The sequence below is a fragment of the Talpa occidentalis genome, unplaced genomic scaffold (assembly GCF_014898055.3).
Source record: "Talpa occidentalis isolate TD23 unplaced genomic scaffold, MPIMG_talOcc4v2.1 talOcc4.7, whole genome shotgun sequence".
In the NCBI taxonomy this organism is placed as follows: Eukaryota; Metazoa; Chordata; class Mammalia; order Eulipotyphla; family Talpidae; genus Talpa; species Talpa occidentalis.
This window is the reverse complement of record NW_023605083.1, coordinates 115,521,329-115,528,145: the sequence shown is the minus strand read 5'-3', so window position 1 is coordinate 115,528,145 and position 6,817 is coordinate 115,521,329.

Below are 6,817 nucleotides of genomic sequence, written 5' to 3'. Positions count from 1 at the left end.
TGGGGATTGGGGTCCCAGAGAACTGTTGTGCTGGCTGACCACGTGCCAATGGCTGCCACCAAATCCAGGTGGGTGCTTCTGGGGAAAGGGTTCTAAGAATTTCCCCTGGCTGGTGGGCTTGGGGTATACCACCTTGTGGTCCCTCCTGGGCTCTGGCCTTATCTAGGGCCTAGGGCAGCCGCCAACCAGCCCTGCGCCTCCATTCAGGGTGCTGCTGTCCTTCCTGGGGCCCGGCATCCCAGCCATCGCTCCACCCACACCCCTTGCCTAGATACCTTAGCTCTGTCGACATCTCTATAGCCAGTGACCCTTACCCTTTCTCTTTCCTTCCCCACACCTGCCCCCAGAGGTATCCTCCAAGCTCATCCATAAGGGCTGCCAGCATACTCCCCGATGAGCTCATAAGTTCTGTTCAATTCCAAGACCAGCAAGCAGGAAGCTCCCGCTCCTGGCCCAGGTCCCAGTGTTCTGAGTGCGCCCCTAACTAACAGCTGTGCCTGGGATTGCCTCTCTGTGGCCCTGTGCCCTCCCTGGAAGCTGGCTGCCTTCCACCTGTGTTCCCCGAGCCAGAGCTGCCTTGAGCCTCAAGCCCCATCCAGCCCCTCACAGAGGAGGCCTTGCCTGTCCAGGCCAAGGTGGGGAAGAGGAACCTTAGAGGGAAAAGACCACGACCCTGGGGGACTGGTTTTGCAGAAGATGAAATCTCCATTATTTCCTCCTCAAGCTCACAATTAACCTGAGCAGGCAGCCCCTGGCGGTAGAAGCCGCCCAACTGCTCACTTCCACTGAGCCATTCCTGCCCCAGTTCTCCCCAGTGGCCTTTCCCTCCCTCCCTCCGCCCCTTGACAGCCTGAACCTTCTACCCAGGGTCCTGGCTTCTGCCCTGCACTTTCATAGGCACTTCAGGGAACAAGGCCTTAAGACATAGGAGTGGTTTCTAACATGAGGATTTCTGTGATCCCACAGAAAAGGAGAGGCCACTCCGAGGAACTCCTCTCTGAGGCTGCCTCCTCGCTGAAACTCCCCAAGGGCAACCTGCACACACACCCAGGGGCAACGCTGGGAGAGGGCTGTGCCTGTGGTGCTGCTGACCCCTGTGAGTCCAAGCTGAGGGGCTTGGGGCATTAGCACTGGGTGGGAGCTGGGAGGAGGCTACAACCTGTGTTACTCAGGCCTCCGGAGAGGCGGGGAGGAGGAAGTGAGTCAGTGGGCTCAGCCAATTCATGCCTCAGAGGCCTGACTTTCCTTTTCAAGCCACTGAGCCAAGACCGGTGGGGGGAAGGGACAGGAACAGGAGGACATTCTGAGCCTCCACTGAGCAACTTTTAGGACCATGAGAATATGTGGCTGAGTGAACTCGGCAGGACAGTGTTTGGAGACCGACTGTGGCCCGGGGACGTTGTGGGGTACAGGAAGCACTTGGGGGGTACAGGAAGCACTTAGCGTGGACAGTGAGCACAGCAAGCCCTTAAGGAGCCTCTTCTGGGCTCCAGTCCTGACACTTTTCAACAAACCTGTGATTCTGGTACCTTTATGTCCAATTTATAAAAGGAAAACTGAGACCGAGAGAGGTGAAGGGACTTGTCCAAGGTCATAGCCTATAATCATTCTACAAGCCCAAGCTAGAAGTCAAATGAATGCAAGGCGTAGGGGTGGGGGGGGGGTGCAGGGGACTGGATAAGGGAAGAAAGTGAAAAGTCATGAAAGATTTCGAAGAAAAAAATGGATATTTTCCAGGTGGACAACAGGGTAAAGAGCATTCCATGCAGAGAGACCATGTGCAAAGGTCAAGAGGCATGGACCAGCTGGGTGTGTCTGTGGAACCCTGCTGGAAGCAGGGATCAGGTCCTGAGACAGGCAAGCAGGCTGTAGGGACCAGAGGAAGATGCTGAGTCCATCCTGGACACCCAGCATCTGAGCAGCCCGTGGCAGGCAGCTGTCGGGGCTGGAAAGAATTAGACATCAAGGCTGGAGCCTGGAGGAGTTTGGGTGTCGGCATACAGGAGAGTGCAATGCAGAGGGCCTCAGGGGAGATGGAGGGATGAGGCCCTCCAACAGAGCCCAGGGTGGGCTGAAGATTCTCACATGGGGAGGAGGTACTAGGACAGGACAGTCAGGGGAGGGCCAGGGCAGACAGAGAGGAGTTACATGTAAGAGTCAAAGGGTCACTGCTGCTGCCTCAGAGAGGTCAGGGGAGGGGGCCAAAAAAAAAAAACAAAAACCAAAGGCAACGAGTGGGTTTGCCCATCAGAGAGGCTGGTGCCCAAGGGGTGAGGGATTGAGGGAGATAGAAGGGGCTGAAGCCAGGCTGGGGGGCTACTGTAACCCAAGGGTAGGATCCCTGCTCCAGGGAGAGCAGGCTGGTGACTGCTCAAGCAGCCGGGATGACTGGGGGCTTGGCGGCAAGTGAAGGGGTGCCTGGTGGAGGTGCTTGCTGCTCTTGCACTTCAGGCATCTCAGTATTTTTAGCTATAAAGTGGGAAACATTCAGGGTAGTTAAAAGATCACACATAGAAAGGGCCAGGTACACAATAGGCATCAATAAATATTAATCCCTTTCCATTCAAATGTGCATAAAACATTCAGAGACACAGTTGCACAAACACATGACTACATGACAGACACACCTTTGAATCAACACACATGGGGGATCTATCTGTGGACAATCACATCATCTCCCACCCCTAGCAGAATATCTCATGAGTGTGTGTAGGGGAGGGGTGTAGATGAGGCCCTTCCACCCCCACCTGCCCAGATTTCCCACCTGAGCACTGATCCCTGCCAGAAAGAAGACTTCTCCCCAGAAGATCCCGGGGGGCTGGTGACTCTGCTCAGCTGGAGCTGCCACGTGGGCCCCTGTGGCCTCCAACCCCAAAGGGCTGCCTTAGTAGTAGGAGCCAGAGAATACTGTAGAACCTAATCTCCAGCCAGGAGGGCGAGGCATGTTCAGCATGAGGAGACCATGCAGGAGGAACTGGGGAAGCAGAAGAGGGTGGGGTAGTCGATGGCAGGGAAGTGTCCTGATTTTTTCAGTCATTGCCTATTTGTACCCACATCCCATCTGCTATTTCCCTCCTCTACCCCAGCAGGCCCTACTGCACCTGTACCTAAAGTTCAAGTCAAATCAGTGTCCCTCTCTCCCTCCTTCTGCCCATATCCCTCTCAGCCTGCCTCACCTTACTCACATTATCACAGCAGCCCCCACTGGCCCCTCCACCCCAGCAGGTTTCTCTGGCAATGCAAGTTCATGCTGTGGCCAAAATGTTCTCAGCCCCCATGGCCCCACAAACACCAGCCCTAAATACCACACCATGTGGCTATAGCCTGTCTAAATTTGAGGGCTCCCTTTTTTGGATCCTCTACATTCCTCCAAGTGAGACCATCCGGTATTTTTCTCTTTCTTTCTGGCTTATTTCACTGAGCGTGATAAAAAAGTAACTATAAGAAAGTAAAAATCAAAATCAACAGACAATTATAAACAAGAGACATTCTGTAGGGGGGGAGAAGGGAGTAGGATCAAAACAGGGGTGGGAAGAGCACAAGGGACCATGGAGAGAGGTCATGGTTGAATGGGTGATGGGAATTTCATGGGGACTATAACCAAGGTGAAAATGCATACATTGTCCAAAAATGTAAAATAATGTGAAAATATATAAAATTATATATATATAAAGAAAAAAAAATAAATTTGAGGGCTCTCAGAATGTGAGGCCAGGATGAAACCTCGGCCTCCCCAAAGATGTTCTTCTTCCTCTGATGCCCCTGGGGGGACTCAGCTCTGTGCCAGGATTTGATAGGTTGTTGACGAGTGTTTGGGGCAGACAGATTCTGAGCCAGGGAAGTGGCCAGGGCTAGCCGCCTGCCCCGATTCTGTATCTGGGTCACAGGAGAAAGGAAATCTGATAAACCTTTGCATGCTTCACTGCTCTTCCCTCCCTCCCCGGTAACTTACATTTTCAAGTCACATCAGAGATAGAGCCCTGAGTCTTAGTTCAACAGCTGAGATTTGGTCCACTTAGTTCATAAATATTAGGAGCTTTGGGACACACCGAACACCAGTTGAGGAACAATGAGGCATTTCCTTCAGCGCTTTCATTTCACAGATGGGGAAACTGAGGCCAGGAGGAGGAAAGTAACCGACTCAAGGTGAGCGGCGGAAGAGAGCGGGCATTCAAGTCACAAGGCACCGTCCCACTGTTCCTCCAGCAGTGGCCTATGCACCCCACGTTTGTGTGCAGACCTGTGAGGTGAGTGACAGGAGGTGTTTGGGGAGCAAAATTCATGGGGGGATATCAGGGAGGTAGGCAGAGGAAGGCTGTTTGAAGGCAGCAGGCACTAAATAAATGGAAGTTTATAGAACATAGCCCTTATCATTGTTGTATCTGAGGATGCTTCACCCCCAAACAAGTATGCCCCTCTCCTGCTTTCCTCTCTCCTGAGGCTTCCTCTTGCTAATTCTTTCTCCTGGTGCATCCAAACACTTCTCCAGGAAGCCTTCCTGATCCTACAGCAGAACCCTATTTTGCACTTTATTGGGGACACCTCAGCGGTCAACGGGCCACACCCCATGTTTGGGGCTTGTGAAAGGTTTATTATTTACATCACTGAGGTCTCTGGGAAGAGTGGGGCCAGCTTCTTAAGCAGGTCTGAAATGTCATGAGAGAGCAATGGAAGGAGATCAGCCTGGGGTTTTATTGTGGTTAGGGAGTGAGTTTGGGGTGAGCATTTGCTCAGAAAGAGGCTTTCATGGTTCAGTCTCTCGTGGACACAGAATGGAGCACCTGGGCTTTCTTACCAGCCTGTCCTGGTGTATGCCCCCAGGGGGTGAGGGCTAGTCAGTCTAAAAATTGTCTACAAATGGTAAGGTGAGTCTTAAAAGCTGTCAGCCGTCCACATTAATAAATGGACTCAGATTTCTCAGTAAATATTTTTTTCACCCATACTTGTTTTTCTCTGTTGACATTTTTAGGGGGTTCCTCATGGAAAGGATGTGCATGTTCAAGTCAACGGAGGGAGGAGATGAGGCCACCAGAACCAGAGGAGTTCAGACCTCTGGTATGAACATGGGATTTTTCTCTGCATCTCTCCAGTCCAGAAAAATCTTCTAGTGTCCACATGTCTCCCCCCATCTTAATTCATTCCCCCCTTCTGTCTGATACTCCCCCACATTCCTTAGCTCAGGCCCACCCCCTACCAGGCGCCCCTGCTCCTGCTCCCACATTCCCTCCAAACACTCCCCTGGAATGGAAAAACCATCCCTCATCCCTTTCCTGCTCCCAACCCTGGGATCGGACATGCTGGTCATTCCTGTTTGGGATGGCCAAAGAGATAAGGCCTGGCACGGGGCCCATTTGTCATCACAGAAGTGTCAGAGCTGTTTCAAGCGGGACCCCTGCCTACATTGAGTGTCCACCCTGACCCCTGCCCTCTTGGCCCTTACTGTATCCGCTTCTCCAGGAACAAGATGGAGGACCCAGCTACCAGCCAGTAGGAGAGCAGGTAACTGTTCAACTTCCATCCGGGTCAGTTTCCTGTTCCTTGACCCCACATATCTCCTAACCCCTGGACGCCCCGGGCCACAAATCAGAACATGGAGCAAGCCTGCGTGGCTCTAGCAGTCACAGCTCGGAAACGAATGCTGTTCTAAGGGCAGACAGGGACAAGTGTCCCTTTCCAAACAGCTCAGAGAAAGCTGTTATCGCAGCTGCTTTTGTTTAGGCAAGACTGGCTATCTGACCAACATCTGCCTGGAGTTTTTCTCTTAAAGACACAGCTGTGGTCAGGAGCCTCCAGTCCTAGCTCTGCTTCCAGAGTTGCAAGCCGTTGGACATCCAGGTTACCCTGGTAGTCAAAGGAGGATGATAATCCTGACCTCATAGAAGGCGGGAGGGTGAAATGAGATGATTCATGAGCCGGAAAGTGTGGCTGGAGTTTCTTCCCAGGTTACGAATCTCCCTTTGGGCTATTAATTCTTATTCTCTTCCTTGCAGAGGCATCCAAATTGTACAAGCTCTAGACCCTGAGTATTGTACAAATGTTAATTATTAGCATGCGCGGTCAAGAATGGCTCTGGGGTCAGTTAGCACAGGACTGAAATCTCAGCTGTGTGACCTTCACCACCCTGCTTAACCTTCCTGGGTCTCCGTTTCTTCATCTTAAAATAGAAGTAACGCCTGGTTGTGAGATGGTTGTGAGGATTTGCTGTAATAATATCGGTAAAGTACTTCACATAAGCCCTTACCACGTGGTAGTTTTCTTATTGTTATAAACTCACAGTGACATGGACTCCAAACTGAACTTAGGAGGAATGAGTGTTGAGGGCTGGATAAAATAAGAAGGCAGCTGTAGCCTCGAGAGAAGAATGCCCGGGCAAAATGGGTCCTTGTGCTGCCAGAGGGACACCTGAGTTAGATCTAGAAAGTACATCGTGACCTCTTGAAGATTCCTTCCAGTTTGATTCTTCCCCGGTAACCAGACGTTTGGGTCCCGCCCACCTACATCCACCTGGCACCACCCACTACATACCCGCGGGGCCTGGCGCCAGGTGCCACTGCCCGCGCTCAGTCTGGGCCAGGGTGGGCGGAGTAGACCTTTCGGATTAGGTTGGGCTGGGCCCCTAGGGCGGGAGTGAATGAGAAATGGCTGCAGTGTGGACCCACCTTGCGGGTCAGGTCACTCAGTGCAAGGGGAAGGGACTCATTCCCACCCCGACGGGCTTGCAAGGGAGATCCGAAGGCGCAGCCCTTTCGGGGAAAACGCTGTCTGGGTGCTCATTGCATTAGCGGTGTCATTACTCCCCGCATACTAAATACCCGGC